At 34.9% G+C, this 21,292-nt stretch overlaps 1 pseudogene; it reads right to left on the bottom strand.

Annotated features, from left to right (window-relative positions):
* Nucleotides 1–643: 643 nt before the first annotated feature.
* Nucleotides 644–1,199, bottom strand: LOC130836015 (28S ribosomal protein S23, mitochondrial-like; annotated as a pseudogene).
* Nucleotides 1,200–21,292: the final 20,093 nt, after the last annotated feature.

Below are 21,292 nucleotides of genomic sequence, written 5' to 3'. Positions count from 1 at the left end.
GAATATTGGGGTGCATGTGACTTTTTGAATTATGTTTTTTTCTGGGTATATGTCCAGGAGCAGGATTGCTGGGTCATATAGTAATTCCATTTTTAGTTTCTTAAGGAAACTCCATACCGTTCTCCATAGTGGCTGTATCAATTTACATTCTCACCAATAGTGCAAGAAAGTTCCCTTTTCTCCACACCCTCTCCAGCATTTATTGTTTGTAGATTTTCTGATGATGCCCATTCTAACTGGTGTGAGGTGATACCTCATTGTAGTTTTGATTTGCATTTCTCTAATAAGTATTGGTGTTAAGCAGCTTTTCATGTGCCTCCTGGCCATCTGTATGTCTTCTTTGAAGAAATGCCTATTTAGGTCTTCTGCCCTTTTTTTTTTTTTCTTTTCAATTTTAAAGTAAATTTACTTTATAAGTACCAGGAATTCTTTGTTTAATATTGCCCTAACATAAAAGTTCACATAACTGTTTCTTCAAACCATGATACAGAGCTTTATGACAACCTAGGGGTGGGAACTAAAAGAAGGCAAACATGATGCCTTAGAGATCAAGAAACATTTACACAGTCCAACTGTTAAAAATAGTACAACACTCATGTAGTGAATCCAATTTGGATGTCAGTATACACAGTATACAAGTTCTTCAAGGAGGTGAGAGGCCTTTTGACTGTTCTCCAGGTGCCTCCAAATGCTGGGCCTGTGGAACTTCTTTCAGAGACTGGTTCTCCTCCAATGCAGTTTGGGGTTCCACACCCATGGGTTCAGATTTCTGGGAAATGTGACTGTTGAGTCCTTGCTTCTCCTACTCATCTTAAAATGACACCTTCTGCCAGTAAACCTTCCCTGCTTCCACAAATAACTTCTTGTCATCTGTTTCTCCACATTTCTGTAGCTCAGTGTACTTCTCCACAAACCACTGACAGGTAGACTTGAAGTTTGGATTGAACAGATCAAAAGCTTTTTGACCAGGTCCACAGGTTGAATAAAATTTCACTCTAATCCAATCCTCATGGTACAAGATGTCCTGGACGGAAGATTTAGCTTTGCAGTATCGCAAGCAGGGCCTCTGGCTCCCTCAGTGTGGGGAAGGCATTATATATGTCCAACCAGAGTGGCTTCTCCTTCAACACCCCAGCCTGAATCAGATCCTGCATCCGGGAGAAAATGCTCCCCACAGTTTCCAGCTGGCTCCCCACCATGGTCAGTGCCTTGGATCCTCTGCCCATTTTTTTGACTGGGCTGCTTGTTTTTTTGATATTGAGCTGCATGAACTGTTCATATATTTTGGAGATTAATCTTTTGTCTGTTGATTCATTTGCAAATATTTTCTCCCATTCTGAGGGTTGTCTTTTTGTCTTGTTTATAGTTTCCTTTGCTGTGCAAAAGCTTTTAAATTACTTTAGGTCCCACTTGTTTATTTTTGTTGTTATTTCCATTATTCTAGGAGGTGGGTCAAAAAAGATCTTGCTGTGTTTTATGTCAAAGAGTGTTCTTCCTATGTTTTTTCTCTGAGAGTCTTATAGTGTCTGGCTTACATTTAGGTCTTTAATCCATTTTGAGTTCATTTTTGTGTATGGTATTAAGGAGTGTTCTAATTTCATTCTTTTACATGTAGCTGTCCAGTTTTCCCAGCACCACTTATTGAAGAGGCTGCCTTTTCTCCATTGTATATCCTTGCCTCCTTTGTCATAGATTAGTTGACCATAGTTTATCTCTGGGCTTTTTATCCTGTTCCATTGATCTATATTTCTGCTTTTGTGACAGTATCACATTGTCTAGATTACTGTAGCTTTGTACTATAGTCTGAAGTCAGGGAGTCTGATTCCTTCAGCTCCATTTTTTCCCCTCAAGATTGCTTTGGCTATTCAAAGTCTTTTGTGTTTCTGTACAAATTTTAGGATTTTTTTTTGTTCTAGTTCTGTAAAAAATGCCATTGGTAATTTGATAGGGATTGCATTGAATATGTAGATTGCTTTGGGAAATATAGCCATTTTCACAATGTTAATTCTTCCATTCCAAGAACATGGTATATCTCTCCAGCTGTTTGTGTCGTCTTTGATTTCTTTCATTGATGTCTTATAGTTTTCTGAGTACACATCTTTTAGCTCCTTAGTTAGGTTTATTCCTAGGTATTTTATTTTTTGTTGTTGCAATGGTGAATGGGATTGTTTAGAAACTGAAATTATGTGTTTCCATATGAATATGAAATAGAGATCCCAGTAAAGGTTATATAATAAAATTTTTATATAAGATATAATATATATTTTTCCTTTAACCAGGGATTTGGGTGTCATCTTTATCCATCTTTATGAGTTGGAATTGGAAAAACCTGTGTATAAGACTGGGGTTATTGTATATACATATAATCGCATTTGAGGGATGGAATAATTATTTTATATAAATGGTGTGAGGTTATATGGAAATACATACTTACCTATATGGACATTTCACATTAATTGACACTATATATGTTGAAATAAATTCCTTTGAATTATTACTTTAACTATTTTGTAAGCTGTAAACCTGAGTTTAGCAAAGGTTAAGTAAATTCTCAAAGGCTCTGTATCTAATAAATGATAAATTTAGACATTCCAAAAAAACATTAGGCAGAGTCAGATTATTTTTCTTCAATATATGTTATCCAATTTTATAATGACAAATTAATATATAGCCATACACATAACTGCCTAAAATCAAGACTACATTTCCTAGCACTCTTGCAGCTATAAGAGGTAATAAAACTGACTTATTTCAATAGGAATATTATCACAAGTGATGCATACAAGTTTTAGCAATTGTTTTTAAGATAGTCCTGAAGTATTAGTCAGGAACTTAGATTCTTTCTATTTTTCACATGTATAAAGAATAAGATGAAGTCAATCTAGAGCTAGACAGCCCAAATGCAGAAAAGGAGAATTCACCTACTCTATCACCATCATAATATACATTGACTAAGAGTCCAGCTATTTGCAAACTTGTACAGCTGAAAGAAGACAAACTTTTTCTTGTTTTCTATATTTAATCAGTTACAACCAGTTACTGACATAGGAATCTTAGCAGGAGATGGATACCATAGCCTGAAAAATTTGAAGAAATTTCCCTTTAGAATTTCTGTTCCAACAAAGTAAAAATGCCAAAATGCCTCAGGTGTTGATGAAATTCAAGTGTTGCCTTCCTGTCTAAACCTTATTTATTTTTAAACCAAGGGATCAGTGTAGTTTCCTTTAAATGAAGAAGGGAAGTAGGGAAGAGCATAACATGGAGATCACAATGTAAGAGACCAGAGTCTGTTTTAAGTCTTGAGGCTTAAAAAAAACAAAAACAAAAAAAAACTACTTCTAAACAAGATAAAGGTTCTGGTCACCAACTCCAGTGTGTGTTGGGGAAAGAAGGGTTTCCATCAAACCACCAAGCAATTCTCTACCACCAGTTGAATGTTCAATCATTCAACTCAATTCTGATACTATCCACCCCAAGACAGTGTCACATCCAAGAGTTAAGGATCAGTCCCACAAAACAGCTGTCTTCCTCTACACTTTGGATGCCAGTCACAAATCCAAGTTGTCACCTGTACTTCTGACAGATGGCTATAGATCAGAAGTTCCAAAGATCCCCTTCTTGGGTTCAGTTAATTTGCTAGAAAGTCTCACAGAACTCAGAGAAACATTTTACTTACTAGATTTTCAGCTTACTATAAAAGAGTATAGCTAAGGACCAGCCTGATGGAAGAGATGCATAGGGCAAGGTATGGGGAAAGTGTGCAGTGCATCCATGCTCTCTCTGAGAGTTCTACTCTCTCATCTCTACACACATTCACCAACCCAGAGGCTCTCCAAACCCAGTCCTTTTGAGTTTTTATGAAGGCTTCATTACATAAGCATATTTTGATTAAATCATTGGCCATTGGCAATTGATTCAAACTCCAGATCCTCTCCCCTTCTCAGAGGTCTGGGTAGTGGGACTCAAAAGTTCTAATCTTTTAATCACGTGGTTGGTTTTCCTAATAGGCAGCTCCCATACTCAGGTGCTTTCCAAAGCTCACCTATTAAGATAAACCCAGTTGTGGTGGAAAGGGGCTGATCATGAATAACAAATGACCCATTTCACCGCTTTGGTCTGAAGCAATTTCAGGAACTAACAAAAAGAGATTGAATTTTATAATAAAAGATGTTCCCATTGCTTTTATTCCTCAGGAAATTCCAAGGTTTTGGAAGCTGTAAAACAAGGAACCATGGATAAAGATCACATATATATTTCTTACTATAAATCACAATTTCACAAAAAGTATATAGATCAGAGGGAGAAGATAGAAAGTTGGTGGTTTTGAGATTTAAGAAGAGTTACCCAGGGTTGTGTTTGTCAACTACAAATTGGCACTTGCCTTGGGGACTTGCCATCTACCTTTACAAGGATTAAATCACACCATTGGTTGCAGCTGCTGACTTTTAACATCCCCTGAAGGGAATTCAGGGTGGAGACCAGGAATGAGGCACTCTGTGCTTTGGAAAATGGGCAGAACAGGTCTTCAGATAGTTAGATATTTTCAGGAGCTTATTTTATGAGCCCAACCCTTGCATCTCCTCATTTCTAGAAAACCAATAAGTCCCTACATGGTGACATCTACTCCTTGTGACTAACAGAAACCCCCTACAAAAATATGTGTTTGATTGCATGTACTTCTCCTTTAACAAGATTACATATATACTAATTTCCCCCCCTGCCTCTTTGGAACAGTTTCTCAGAGCTATCTGGGATGCTGTCTCCCAGGCTGCAGTCCTCATTTTGCCCCAAATAAACTCAGCTTGTGACTCTGACTTTGTGCATTTTTTTAAGTAAACATGTTCTTGATGACACAGTTTTAAAAGGCAAAGAAGGTTAAGGGTAATGACGATGTACACAAGGGAGTGAATACTATCAACTACAAATTGGTACTTGCCATCTACCTCTGCAGGGATTAGATCACGTGTTGCTGCAGGTGCTTATTTTCAACACCCCCTGAAAGGGTGGCAGGAGATAGTTGGGCTCCAGGTTAGGCGTTTACAACTGGCCTCCTGTTCACATCTACTGGGGTGAGAAGATGAGCTCCAGGCTGGACATTCATTACCAGCTCCCTGTTTACATTTCCTGAGGTAAGAGACAACTGAGCTCCAAACTATATATTTATAACCAGACTCCTGTCTGTATTTTGAGATCAGCATCTTGATGCATGGCACAACAGCAGGAATAGGGTGGATAACCATACATTTGGACACTTTTATGGCAGGGATGGAGAGGGGCTAAACCCTGTTAAAAGATCAAGAGCTCATACACTCCCCATTCTTGGGACAAGGGAGACACTTACACATGCATAAAAGCCTTCATGGAGTCAAAAAGGCAGGGGATGCCAGACCATAGTAAGTCTTTCTATCTCCCTCCCAGCGGCCTTTGTGATGGGATCAAAACAATATGATTGGCCAAAAAGAAGACGAACATCCTGAAGTCTTCCCCCTTATAAAGGATTTAAACTCCCCAAAGGTTCAACTCTGGGGACTCTCTCTCCCTAAGTTTGCCCGTGTGTCTTTCAGCATGTACTTTGCTTTTTCAATAAACTTTTATTTTTTCTCTTTACCTTCTGCCTCCTCACCTAAATTAATTCTTGATAAGACAGGCAAGAACTAGAGACCCAGGCCCTAGCTGCTGACCCCTGTGGTCCAGTGGTAAGGGCTCCCAGTCCAGGAACTTAGATCTTGCTTTCAGCTACTACTCTCTGCTGTTTGCGGCAAGCTGCCACTTACTGCTGCCTGCATCCAAAATCAAAAGGAGTTCAGGGTGGAGAGCAGAAATGAGGCACTCTGTGCTCTGGGAAAAACTGTCAGAACAGGTCTTCAGACAGTTAGATATTTTCAGGAGCTGATTTTATGAGCTCAGTTCTTGTTTCTCCTCAGAAAGCACTAAAATCCTTCCTGGTGACAACTGCTTCTCATGAAGCAGAAACCTGCAAAGAAATATGTGCTCGATTGCATGTACTCCCTCTTCACCAAAATCACATATATACTGACCTTCCCCTTGCCTCTTTGAAGCAGTTTCTCAGAGCTATCTGAAATGCTGTCTCCTGGGCTGCAGTCTCATTTTGCCCCAAATAAAATTTAACTCACAACGCTCATGTTGTGCATTTTTTAAAGTTGAGAATACAGTGATTGACTATGAATTTTAAGCTGGGTAGGAATGGAAGATGATGTTAGTGGGATGAGTAACAGTGGAAAAGGTGGTAGGATTAATAGCTTCTGCAGGTTGTTAGGAGTGAGCAATCAGGGTACTAGAGGGATGTGATAGACAGAAATGAGCATGGCTTTCAGGTTATTCAATGCTTGTAGTTATCAGTAAAAAAACTTGAAATTCAATGCTGCGAAGTTGGAGGATGGAAGGAAGAGGAATGTTCTAGAAGTAACAAACAAGGAGCCAGTAGGCTACTTACACTTTTTGTGTGGTCAGAGGTAGAGAAAACAGGCACCTCTTGAGAAAATTGAAGGAGAATAATCAGAGATCTCAGGGGAGAGCAAGGTTTCTGTGTGACAAAGAAAGTGATGGAACTGTTCAGAGAAGATTCTAGGGACATGGGGGATTATTTATGACCTACTGTGATTCCATAATTGGAAGGAGATGGAAAAATGCAGATATAGAAGGAGACATGCCAATCTGTATCTCAATGAGTTTGTGGGAGATTGCGAATCCCTGTGAGTCTGGGGTTTTTGTGCAAATTGGACAAAATATGCCTTAGAGGTATATAGGAAAGTGTATGTTTCTAAGACTTGCAAATAGAGGCAGCATCCTGAAAAGTTGCTGCCTTATCTGTAAACAACCAGGATTTACTCTTGACCCATTTTAATGTGGAGATGGAAGGACTTAGTCCCTTGAGTGTTCATTCTTCAAGCCCTCTAGGGAGTTTGATTTGGAGGCTTTCTCATTCTAAGTACATAGGGCTTCCCTGAATCCTGGTTTTGAGGTCAAAGTAGTCAAGGCTGACAAAAGTACTCATAAATCCCTCTTTGTTCATGAGGAAATCATTTACATTGAAATTTAAAGTACCCTCCTTGAAAATTCAGTAATTCCAACTATCAGCAGGTACTCAAGAGCCATAGGGTATTTGCAAATTTGAGTGGCAGCCAGGTTTATTAGTATAACATGAAATTAGAGTCCCCAACAAACCCTGTTAATGCTATAATTTTAATTTGTAGATACCAGAATTTAATAGTCATAATTGCCTATGGAAATATAACCTTTCAATAAAACAAACAGAAAAATAAAAACAATAAAAAGTGTATGATTTTCAATTAGTTCCTACAAAAGAGAGGAATGTCATATGCCTATATCATATTATTAATGATATAGATATTTGAATATTACCAACATGGACACCATCTAAATTAAGCCACCAAACTGATCATTTTGTTTTTACACTGAATTCTGAATTTTGTCTGAGATTGTATCATCATTTACTATATTGTTTTTATCAGTTTATGAGTAAGCTAATGGACATTATGATGATTGCATATTGACATTAGGGCTTAGAAATGAATGAATCTTTAACTGTAAATTATTTGACAGTCCTTCCATTAATTAATATTTACTTGCTATCAAACATTTCTGTATTGTCCATTCTGTGTTAAGCAACAGGCATGGAATTATATAAGATATGCAGTTTATTTTCACATGGTTAGTCACCAAAAAAAGAAAAATAAAGTACAAATAATATAGTATATTGAAAGCAATATCACATTAAATATTTCTTAAGGGTTCTAGGATAGTTAATATACTCCTGAAACTTAGAGTATTGTAATTGAGTCATTTTATGCAGGGAAACATTTTTACTCTTCTGAAAATGAAAATATTTTATTCATAACACAATATTTCAAAGATTCTTAACTTCATGCATTGTTTTTCTTCTCCTTCTACAAAGTAAGCAAATAAAAGGAACAACCACAAAAAAAAAAAAAAAGGAAACAACTACACACTCTGACCCATTATAATTATTCATATAAGCTAATCATTAACATTTGCCTTTTCAATCTTCGAATCTTCAACCTCAGAAACTCTGAGGGAGAAAAAGGAAGTAATTAGACCTGGTTTCCATTACCCCCATTTATAAAACATATATCATAGACTACTTTGCTAGGTGCTTTATTCTCTCTATATATATATTATCTAATTCTTGGCTGAACTAACAATGTTGTGATTAATAATAACAACAAGATAAAAAAATGTAAAGGATAAAAAAACAAGACAAAGAAAACAAAGAAGAGAAAACTCAGTTTTAGAGATTAATGAGGTTTTCAAGTAGTTAGAAAAGTTTATGTGATTGTTAAAGTTATGTGTAAATTTGACTGGGCCCTGGTGCCCAGATATTTGGTTCTAAATATTACAAATATTATTATAAATGTTTCTGTGAGGATGGTTTTGGGTAATAGTAACCGTTAAATTTGTGCAATCTGAATAAAGCAGTTTGCCCTCCATAATTTGGGTGGGCCTCAGAATAAAGACTGATCTCCACTAAACAAGTGGGAATTGTAGCCCTCACACCTGGACTAGAACATTGGCTCTTCTTCAAGTCAAACGTATATTAGTATATTAACTATAAAATACTGAAACAAATATGTGCCAATCAATAAAACAAATAACTTGTGAATGTTTACTTATAGTAAACAAATTCTAAGCACTAAAAAAACAAGAAATCAATTATCCCACATTTATTCTCCATGGAGAGAGACAATTAAGCCATTATTAAAAATATTATCTAGTCAATACCATGACAGTAGGACACACTGAGTGCTAATGTATTTTTTTTAAGTAATATAAAAGAGGCATCTTGGGCACTTAACTCAGCCCAGTAGTTAAGGAAAAGATTTGTCAGAAAGGCTAAATAGGAATTATACAACTTGAAATGTGGGGAGGATGATGAGAGAGTGAAATAGACAGAGGCAACAATAAGTGCAACTGTTGAAAGATTCAGAAGAATTTTAAAATTATCATTATTATTTGAGTTGAGTGCAGACATGTATGTGTGTTTGTGAATGTATATTAAAGTACCTGGTGACGTGTATATGTCTCCGTTTTGATGTATGTGTGTGTATGTGTGTAAGTTTATGTGCAGGTCTCTGTGTTGAAGTGTATTTGGGAGAGTAGGATTGGCATTGAGGCTGAAGAGATAGGCAGAGACCATTTTAGCATTCCATGATATATTCAAGAGTTTGTATTTCAACCTAAAGGCAATGTCAAGTTAAGGAAGGATTTTAGTAGGGGAATGGAATGTTAGAAAGACAAGTTTGGCAACTGTGTTGAAAATGAAATTGAGGGCAGAGATGATAAATAGGTTTTCAACTCACATGCCAACTCTGATCAATTGGTATTGGCTGCCTGGAGTACTTGTTGAGAAGGATGTTGAGGTCTTGTCCAGGCTTAGTAGGAAAGAACACCATGATTGATTATCAATGGTCTTCCATTTATTTCTCATGTCTTAACCCTTTCTTTATTAAATCTGTCCTCTTCAGTGCATATCTGCTTTAGATATCAGATGTAGATGTAGAAAACATGAAAGGAATTTTTTTCTTCTCTGATTGTTCCTAACCTTGAAAATGCAATGATATTTTACTTGTCTTAGAAGTATATGAGTTAGCACAGACGTTAGCACATAGATATATTAAAATTATTAATTTAATTATTTCAGCTAATTTTTAAACACTGGAAACAAATCTCTGATATCTATACCTTTTGTAGTATCAGAATAAAAAGAAAACCAAACACATAAGTAAGAGGGAAACTTTGAGACTAGTTAAAATTATGAGAAACTATTGTGTTTGTAAAGAAATGAATTCTGCCAAAACTTTCACCCTCTTCTGCTTCAGTTACACTAAACACCCCTCCTGTTACATGTTTTGAATATTGTACTACTGATTTTGGTTTAAGTGATTAAGTGTTATAAAAGATTCCAAAGCCAACTTTAAATAATAAACAGTCCCTGGTAGTGCAAAGAATAAAGCACTTGGAGCCACACAAGCCTATTTTATATTCTTGACTGTGTCAAATTATAGACCAACAGTCAGATCTGAGGCAAGTTTCCTTGTGTGTCTCTCCTCTAAACATGTAGTACTAATTTAATAAAGTTTTTATGAAGCTTAAACAGAATAATATGTATGCATATTAAATGCAACTGATAAAAGTTTAATGACATCCCATAAGCTATGAAAGTATAGCTCCTAGGTCACATTACATTAATCATTAAAAAAAAAAAAAAAAAACCTGAATTAACTTCAAAATCAATTACATACTAAGAAATGTTTAAAAATAAGAACAAAGAATTATACAATATCCATTTATTTTCAGTCTATTATATACTGAAATGTTAGATATTGAGATTACTAATTTAAAAATTCACGGTTCACATAGTAAGCTAATAGTACAAAAAGAGTTGTATGTGTACCTTATTTCCCATTAGGCAAAGAACAACTTGAGTGAGATTTCCTAAGGACTTAACAACAGAAAATCACATAATGAATATTAAATATAAATGTAACTGTAAGTCAGTTTTTACAGAACTACTCTGAATTGCTTTTATAGTACATAGTTATCAGTGTATGAATTCTGAGTTGAAACATAGCTTCAAATACTATTGCCCTCCAGAAAATGTCCACACAGGAGATCAGATGTGAGAGTATATAGATATTTTCACTTTTTAATGACTAATAATCACCCTTCCAAATGACACCCTCATTGATGGTACTGTTTTAATTGCAATGGCCTTGTTTCTATAACATAAAATAATGTTGGAAATGGAACTAATGATTTTACTTAAGTTAAAGATTTTCACTGTGCTTCATGTACCTTAAGAGAAATCTGAATTAAAGTGTAGATGATTTGACATATGTTGAGTTTCTTTCTACTCCAGCAGGTGCCGCATTAACATGACCCTAGGGTCGGTGTTTGAAAATCTGGAAAATAAAGCAAAACTTGTCAAGAAAAATGACCCCTATAGCCATCAAAGATTTGAACAAATATTGTTCTAAAAGTTAGTGTCCTGGATCCAGCAATACATATTTAGTAATTTTGATAGAAACAAGCAAAATATGAAACCATTCTTCTAATATTGACACATATATGGCAAAAAAAAAATCAGTTTTTCAGAAGTGTTTCTTTTAATTTTCAAGAATATCACATTCAGCAGATCATCATTTAACATGCCATTAGTGAATCACTGCTCAATTATGTAAAGACCAAAATACTAGAGAAATGAACTATTTTATAAATTCTTACTACATTTAGAACTAAAATCTGTTTGTCTTGCGATCTCTAGCAATTTTATGTCACACATTATTATCTTCTTTTTGTTTAGTAGAAGCATGGGGAAAGAAAATATACTATCCAGTCATGGTTGAGTTTCTTTATGTTTCACTTCAGTCAGTTTTCTGGGCATTACTAGCAGCTTTTATTTCACAGTTGTTTCTTGTTTAAGTCTCACACAAGATGACAACAGCATGGGGCAAATCATTTTTGGCTTAATTTGAAGTGCTGTTTTCAGGGTATTTTAACAGCAGCAACTCTCATATGAGCAAGTAAAGATCATAAATGTTATCTGTATCTCCCCAGATAAACCACAAATAGAAAAACAAATGCACAACAGAATTTGTAAAGTGATAAAGGAATTTAGTATGTCTAAGCAATGCCTTTAGAATTTGAACATGGGCAGTCTATCATCTATCTATCTGTCTATCTATCTATCTATCTATCTAACTATCTATCTATCATCTACCATCTATCTATGAAATTTGACATACCCTTAAAAGGAACAAGATAAAAATAAGGAAAATAAAAATGCTTACAAATAAAACAAACTCTACAACTGAAATTCAATCTAAATTTATTCTATCCAGGTGAAATATATGCTAGGTATCAAAAAACTCAACAATTATGAACTTATTGCTCTGTGTCTGTGTATGTGTGTGTGTGTGTGTGTGTGTGTGTGTATGTGTTGGGGAAGGAGTATTAAAAAAAGAAATAAAACACTTCTTACTTAAAAAGGCCACTGAAATTACTTCAACAGAAATGGACTGATGTAAACTTGGGAGCAGTAGCTGTGTCTTGTAGATCTTTGATTCTTCTACCTCCAGAAAATGACCTGTCATTTAAAAGAAAAAAAATTAACAAATGGGATGGCCAACTGACTCACACTTAAACACAGTCTATCACTAAGGTTATTTCCATCTAATATTGTTTTATATATTAGAAAAAGTTTATGTTGAGCTGAACTAGTTTTTTTTTTTTCTAATATTATTTGAGATAATAATAAACCTCTCAGTTGTCATGTTTCAAATGCAAATCTTCATTAACTCATTCACTACATCAGTGTTTGTAAATCTGGGAGACCTCTTACATCCTTGTCATAATCTTTGAAACCTGTCTACATTTATCAATATCTGTTTTAGAGTAAGCATATTATAAGGAAAACTGTTTTTGTCTCCAATCATTTCAAGTTAACATTGTAATGGACTCTTTACATGGAGAAGCATACCATCTAGTTATATAATGAGGCTGTTTCTTCTTAGGTCTATGTTATATTCTTGTATAATTTAAGCCTAGGTTTACATCTGCTTTTTCAAAAAGGCATTGAATTATGTGGATGATTACATTGTTTGTTTTAAATAAAAGCCAAACTTTTTTCACATGAAGAAATGAGGTCAGATTTTCTTTTCTGCATATATGTAGTTGATGTTTCTGAAATATGTTATAAAAATATTTACTTAAGTCAAATGAAAATTAAAATTTTGATTGCAAAGCTGATAATCCAAGGCACATACATGTATTTAAAATATATTTATTGGAACTTCCCTGGTGGCACAGTGGTTAAGAATCTGCCTGCCAGTGCATGGAACACAGGTTTGATCTCTGGTCCAGGAAGATCCCACATGCTGCAGAGCAACTGAGCCCATGAGCTACAACTACTGACCCCATGTGCTGCAACTACTGAAGCCTGCTCACCTACAGCCCATGCTCTGAAACAAGAGAAGCCACTGCAATGAGAAGCCCATGCACCACAATGAAGAGTAGCTCCTGCTCACTGCAACTAGAGAAAGCCCACATGCAGCAACAAGACCCAAAAGCAGCCAATAAAATAAAATATATTTATTTATAAATATGAGATACACTATTTTCATACTTTATGTATTTTAATTTTAATTATTCTGCTAATACTGAGGTGAATGAATTTGGGAAAGATGCAATACTTTCAGAGATATTGTCTGAGAGTCATACCCACATAAAAGTGATGGGCAAAAAAAAAAAAAAAATCTGAAGTATGACAGCTTCTATTTATTATTACTAAATTTTCTTTTCTATTTTTGTTGTTGTTCTTGCAATCTTACACAAGTCACTTACCTATCACCCTCCCTACCTCACACTATTTACTCCTACATATACTGTACATTTCCTCCAAACAAAAGTAGGACTGGATTTTACCCATGTTAGTTTAGTAACTAAGTAAGCAAGTATATGTTCACATGAATTTGATTTGATATCAATGACTTTATAGTCATAATGATGTAGTGAATATTTGCAGTCAAAACCAGCTATTTCTAAAAATTAAATAAAGTATACATACCCCAGTAAAAGTAAGTTTCAAAAACAGTAACTTTTGGAGGGAGATATGGAACAAGAAATAGACTGTTCAACTAACCATGTGAACAAATCTAGTCCACAAAGTTGGGTTGTGGTTAGGCGATATAAGATAGATATGTTTAAAATGGAGAGTTTTGTTGTGCTGTGTTTTGTTTTCTCCTTATGAAAACTGTCCATAGCTTATATTTCTTTTTTAATTAGTTTTTATTGAAGTATAGTTGATTTAAAATGTTGTGCCATAGCTTATATTCCTAAATATATTGATAGATTTACATGTTGAAGCTTATTGTAAAGAGATGCTTTCTGAAAGAAGAATTTGTATCTTGTAATCCCCTACTTTTTGCAGGACCAATAATATGTAATACCTTAAGTTAGATCTAATCAGCATTGCTATTCTGCTCCTCTGATTTTTCATTTGAACTTATTTTTTTTCTCACCAAGATTTACACATACTGTTTTTTGTTTTTCTACATCTCATATAACTTTTCTAGTATTTATCTTTCTATTTTTATTGACTTAGCTTACTTTGCCCACCACCTTAAATCTATTAATACATTCTAATGTTTCTATATTATTTCTTTAATAGCTATGTTTCTGAGAACAATGTTTGTTTCTGTAATATATCTTACCCATTAACAGATGCCTTGTTGTGCTTAAATCCATATTTTAAAAAAAGAGATAACATATGTCTAGGAGAATAAAAGAAGCCTATTTAGGGTGGTTTTCCAAATTCAAATTCTAAATTCACTTTTCTTACTTGTTACAAATGAAAACAATAAACTCTCTAAAAGATAATTATATGATACAACCAAATACAAATGTAAATTAAAGCTCTGCTTATACACCATATTTTATCTATAAGATTGGCAAGCATTCAAAAGTTTGCAAAAATACTTTGTTGCCAAGTTTAAAGGGAAAAGAAGAACTCATATTTTTTTGTTGGCAAAAAATGTACAACCATATGAGAAGGAATTTGACAAATTACATATGCATTTCCTTTTTTATACTATCTCATTTTGAGAAATCTATCCTAAAATACACTGGCAAAAATCCAAAAATACATATGCACATGTATATCTGTTGCAGTAGTGTTTGCAATTTTAAACAGTGCATCCTGGATACAAGTTATTATCCATCCATAGATTGAATATACTATATAGCACCACCCTGCAATGGAGACTTGGCAGCTGTGAAGAGTAATAGCATATATGTCTATATACTTTTATGATGTAATGTTTGGGATTTATTACTTAAAAAATAAAAAGTAGAGAAAAGTGTGTACAGTATGGGGGCAAGGTATCAACTTATTATCTCTCAGCTCCTAATCTACACTTCTTTGTCCTGTTTTGTAATACTCAAGCAATATCCTTTAAAAATTTCTTCTTTACAGCTAGCAAAAAATGTTCAGCTTTGTCAAGGGAAAGCACTAGAGTGATATTGTAAGGAGACAGAGGTAGCATATCACTTCCTTTCCCAATTCTGATCCTGCTTCCATTCTTCCTTTTACTGAGCATGGTTGCTAAGGTCCATTGATGATCACGTTGTAAAAGAGAATACAAATTAACAATAAGAGACTTAATTCTTCCTGTTGAAAATAAGGGAATACCCCCAACCTGCCTTTTCTTAAAACATTTGCTTTAGAAAACTTGTATTTTCTTTGCTTCCTTGAAATGTATGTGTTTTATCTTTTAAACAGTAAATGAGTAATCCAAGAACATGGGAATCTAGTCAAGGCCTGGGACCCATCTCTTTAAAATGTAATCATCAAGCAAGATACCAGCTCTATAACCCATTTTCCTGGGAGTATGGGAGCTTCAGTTGGCTCCTGGCTCCAAACTGCAAACTTAACCTTCCTCCCATTATAAATACAGGAAATTATTTTTTTTTTCTTTTAGAAAAATTTAGCAAAATGAGGGGTTACTCCAATTACCAAGTGATTTAGGATGAACTATATGTAAAAAATGGTGCTATTAAATCTTCTTACTCAAGGATTAGTTATTGTTTATTCTGAAAAAAAATGTATACAATGTATCACTTGGCTACATACAAGGGTAAGATTTCTTGGTGTCTTTGCAGTCTCTTTAGAGATTGCCTGTAATGCACATCACATTCTGGTTTAATGATCTTTCAATAATAAAAATGTTTTTACTTCTCTTCTACTTTCATGGAGAGGTTTTCTGGCATGGCAGGAGATTTGCTTTCAATTATTTATTTCTCCAACAGTATTAGTGGACCTCATAGACTCCCAACTCAGAGGATGCTTTTATACAAGCATATACACTCAAGCTCTCAGGCCATTATCTCTCTGCCCCTAAGAGCCTATGTAGAGATCATCTCTGTCTACAACATCAGGCCACACTCTCTTGGTCAGTGGTCTACTTCTATGAACAAGTTGCTACCACCTCTCAGACAAACACTTCCCTCCTTAGCAATGGCTGCCATAGACCCTCTCTGGCTGTGTGCTCTGAGTTACCTGTTTCCCTACCAAGTAGTCACTTCCACAGCACCTCTGACTGCACTCTCCATCAATTCTCCCCAACCCAGTGACCACTTCTAAAAACCAAATGTTGCCCTGCCCCTTACCTCGTGGCAACCCTGGGTGACTTCTATAGCATAGCTCCAGCTGACACTCTCAGGCAACTTGCATTGACACCAGTAGGGTTTTTTGTCTTCGTGTTTGTCAAGCCCTCTTCAAGGACATTTTGAATCCTAGTCCTTGGACAATGGTCTTCTTTCTTCATCACTTTTCCTTAGTCTATAGAGAGTAGCTTCATGTTTGCCAGAATATCTGGGTCTAGGGGTCAAGGGGTTGAAGTGTCTATGGCTCCTCTATTCTGAATATTACACTCACAAAGGTTTTGTTTGCTATGCAAACTGCTTTTACCTCTGATAGTTTGGAGGTCTTAGTTCTCACTTGGATAATGATCCCACTAATGTATACAACAATGGTTCCATTGAATTGGAAGATGAAACCAACACTTAGTCATTTTGGAATCCATAAGCCACTAAATCAACATGTCAAAAAAGCCACTAGATCAAACATACCTTACTCTATTGGTTAGAATGATTGATTCTTCTAACTCAGAGAAATTGGATTATGCTATACAATGAAGACAAGAGAAAATATGTCTGAAGGCTAGGAGATTCTTAGAGGGCATCTTTTAGTACCTCTATTCCCAAATGGTGAAGATTAATGGGAAACTACATTATCCAAAAAAGGCAGAAATTTTTAAAGCCAGGCCATTCCAAAATGATTTGCGTACTCTACAAGATAAGGAATTCACACCATCTGAAGATTTTACTAAGGTCGAGGGAAATGTTGTGTGGGTAGTAGGAGAAATAAGTCATGGCCACCAACTACGGCCTAACAATGATGACCTTAGCAGCTTTGTGTATTTATTATTTGCTTGTTAACTGTATCTGTGTAAATATATACAATTTTATCCTTCTCTGTTCTTCTTCTCAATTTTATTTTACTTACAATGCATTAGAAGTTAACTTCATTATTTAGTCTTTTTAATTATCACTAAATTTCTGTCAAAGCACTACTGGATATTTGGTTATCTTTGTTCAGTAAGACTTGGACAGAATTTAAATAATTAACTGGAGATGGATAAAATTACTATCGAGACTCTTTGCCCCTCTATTTTGGGGAGAAGGTGAAACTATTCTTGAAAGAGGAATACCTGGATCTTGCTAGGTTTGAAGAATGGTATATATAAAAGGTGAGTAGCAAAAGGGTGGGCCATGGCAGTTATTGATTTAGTTTCTATTTGCTTCAAATCCATCATATTGCCATGCTTTGTGATATTGAAACTCAACCCATAAACAATTTTTCTTTGCCAGGCTTTATTAATAGAGTGCTGGAATGAATGTCACTCTAAGTCAAAATCCTTGTTTACCAGTAAGGAACCACTCTTCTCTGCACCCCTGACTTCTTCCTCTCTCTCTACCTTGATCTAACCTGCTCCAAGGAGAAAGATGATTAGGGGTAGCTCAAAGACATATTGTCTGCAATGAGGACTCAAGATCATAAACACCTGTCTGTGTATTCTGAGTAACTTTGAGAAGTGGGGGAAATAAAACTTTTATGTCTCTGTTGGATGCAGGTACCAAAGTTCCGATTTCTGTCTTATAGCAAGGGGGAGGGGTGATCAAATTCAATGTATGGGCTTTGGACAAATTTCATAGTGGGGAAAGAACATGAACATGACCTTGTTGTCAGATCCTTTAGGTCAAACCAATAAACTATTGCTGCTTCTACATCTGAGTGCATAATAGAAATTGAGTTACATGCTTGACCTTCACTGTACCATGAGTACCAGAGTATACTGTCTTGATAATAAAGAGCTTCATGTAGAGAAGTGTTAGTGAGACAAGCTCTTTTGGAATTTCCTCCCAAGTGGGTTGGTCAGGATTTAACATAAGTAACTCTATATATGATATACTAAGATCTCATTGCATAGATGATGTCCTGTTGGTGGCAAGTCTGAAGCTTCAGTTGCATCTGCCCTTATTGCATTGTTATTAAACCTCTACCAGCAGAGGTAAGTGATAATCCCTGATGAAATACAGAGGACTGTTCACTAAAAAAGTTTCTGAAACTATGTGAACAGATTCAGAATATTCAAACTTTTGAGCAGTCAAGTCAAAACTGCCATAGTCTAAGCACTATTTTCCTTAACTTTGGAAGCAGTCTATCAAAAACAAAAAGGGATGGCCCTAGATCCTGAATCTTCCATACAAAATGCCTGTCAGTACTGTAGGATGCCTTTTTCACTCCCATACTCTTGGCTCTTTCACAGAATGCCATTTGGCTGTTGGTATGGGCAAGTTGGACAGGTTGGAACAACTGCCCTCAGGTGATCCCTCCAAAAACAAGAATTAGACTCAATTTTTCAATTGAATTGGGAGCCCCTGTACCTACCAGTCATCCAGGAGTCCATGTTGGAGGCACTGTCAGCTTGTGCCTCTTAGCAGATGTGGGTACAACTGACAGGGCCCCAACAATCGTAACCAATGTTTTGGGCTTATGGAACTGTGCTTCTTATCTGAAATCAACCCTAGTAAACTTTTTTTTTCTTCTCCTAAACCCATGATGATATGCAGTTTTGGGCTGGTCACAAAAGACTTGCAACTGTCTAAGGAAACGTTACCAGTAGATCATGTGGAGAAACTAGGACGGTTTCTCCAAAATGAGCCAAACTTGGTTTTAGTGGATATCCAAATAAATTAGAAAGTAAGAGGAATCTACAGATACCTAAAATAAAGCAATTACTAAACCCAGGGTGTTAGCAATCACTGGGGACACAATTTGTATTGTTTAATACAGAACATCTACTTCAAATGGCTAAATGATGGAGGATAAAATAGAGCCTCTGGCCCACATCAGGTAAGGAGTGAAGGTAAAGAAAACAACCTAGGATGTTTGGAAGTTTACATTTTTAAAGAAAAGGTGAACTTAGAGGAAAAAATTCACATTTTCAAAAGAAAACTTTGAAACAAATTGGCACTTTACCAGTTTGAGTAAATATATGTATTTATATATTTTATATATAAATATATATATGCAATATTATATATTACATACAAATTTAATATAAAATATATTTTAATATATTTATTATCTATTTAATATATTTAATATGTAATGTTTAATTAAACAGTTGACCCTTCAACAACATGGAGGTTAGAGGCACTGACCCCTAGCTACCACCGTGCAGTTGAAAATCAGAGTATAGCTTGTTACTTGATCCTCCATATCTGCAGTTCTGCATCCTCAGATAGAATGAACCACTGAATGTGTAGCACTGTAGTATTTGGTGAAAAAAATATGCATGTAAGTGGACTGGTGCAGTTCAAACCTATGTTGTTCAAAAGCCAGCTGTACATATACATATATTTAATATATACATTTCTATGTAAATAAGTAAAAATATATAATATATATTGTATATGTAATATATTATGTGCATATTATGTATATATAATAGAACAGTCTTGGAAAACAGGTATCAGATCTATTTTCTACATACACCCTGAGAATCCACACTCACAGAACTGCCTCCATGAAGTTCTTCTTCCATTTGCATTTCTGTTTTGATCCAGGAAAAAACTTAAAGTTATTGTCCAGATTGGTAGAATTAGGTACTTAGCAGAGGAAAACATCTGTTTTTTTTCCTCAGTAGACCTCTTCTCAGTAGAGTCTATGTTTTACTGTGACATAAGACTTCATGAGACACTCAGAAATTATTGTAAGAACAAGAAAGAAAAGAATATGTCCATTATGGTTGAATATTTACTATATTTGATAAAAACATAAATTCTGTTTTGCAAATAATTCAATCAAAATTATATATACATAAAATATTTGTTATTCAGAGGGATATTCACACTAACTTTTAATTCCTCAGTGTTGACAAGTGAGTGAACAACATTAACCAAGTTTGATTAAGGGAAAAAGCTTATTTCTTTGTAGTTTGTGACTGAACTGTTTTGTTAGGAATGCAAATTGTCATACTCTATGAGCAGCCAAGCTGAAAACCATGTCTGCCATTGGACAGAAACATGGGCATCATGATACATAACTCTATTTAGTGTCACTTCTTTCTTCATCAGCTCTCTCTGCTAAAAAGTTTGTGAATATGCTTACAAAAAGTATCAAAATGCCTTATTTAAGGCAGTAGCATTTTTATTTCATAATTTTTATGAAAAATAAATAATAAAAGCTTATTATTTTCATTTTTTGTTTTCCTGATCAAACTAAAACAGCATTGTACTTTTAATTATTTTTCACTGTTTACATAGCTAATTAACTATCTGAGGTAGAAGGCAACACACCTGCAAAGTCTTCACTTATGTTAAGGTCAGATAATCAATTTCTCATCCCAAAAGACAAAACTAATACAGTACAGAGGATTACTACTAAATATTAGCAGCTGCTTTTGTAAGACTGGAGATTTTCTGGGGAATCCTCCAATAATGGAGTAGATAGGAAATAGAATTTCATATATCTCTATCTTTGAATTCTGTGAAAGCCGCATAGCTGTTTTTTAACTACAGCTGAAACAAGGATTAAATTTGCTTTGATGCAGGTAATTGCTACTAAACATAAATGCATTTGAGGCGAAACATGGAATGGTTATGGAGAAAATAATATTTCCCTTTGTTCTGAATGTCATTTGAGATTTAATCCCTAATAAATTTAACTCTAATTCTTACACAAGAATTTTAGTTTACCTACTATAAACCATTTAATGCATGCGTTAACTTTCATACTTGCTACCTCTAAATATTATCATCGAAAGCTAATAGACTTTTACACCCTACTTGTTTAATAGAATTGATAACAGCCCTGTGTATTTTCTTTTCATAAGTTCAATGTTGCAATGTTCTGTAAAGACTAATTCAATATAAACAATTTCTAAATTTAATTAATGTTCTAGATCAATTTCATAAGAAAACACATGCAATTTTATTCTTCATGAAGGGCTTTATCTTAAAATCTATTAATGCAATGTAACTCATTAATATTTCAAATCCTCCTTAGTTTTAATTCTAGGTGTGATACACTCAGGTGAATTATATAGTCTTTTCCTGCAATGTAAGCAAAAGAATCAGTAATCTTAATATTAAAATTATGTATTTGCCC

The sequence above is a fragment of the Hippopotamus amphibius genome, chromosome 14 (assembly GCF_030028045.1).
Source record: "Hippopotamus amphibius kiboko isolate mHipAmp2 chromosome 14, mHipAmp2.hap2, whole genome shotgun sequence".
Classification (NCBI taxonomy): Eukaryota; Metazoa; Chordata; class Mammalia; order Artiodactyla; family Hippopotamidae; genus Hippopotamus; species Hippopotamus amphibius.
This window is presented reverse-complemented; position numbering and strand designations above follow the sequence as displayed.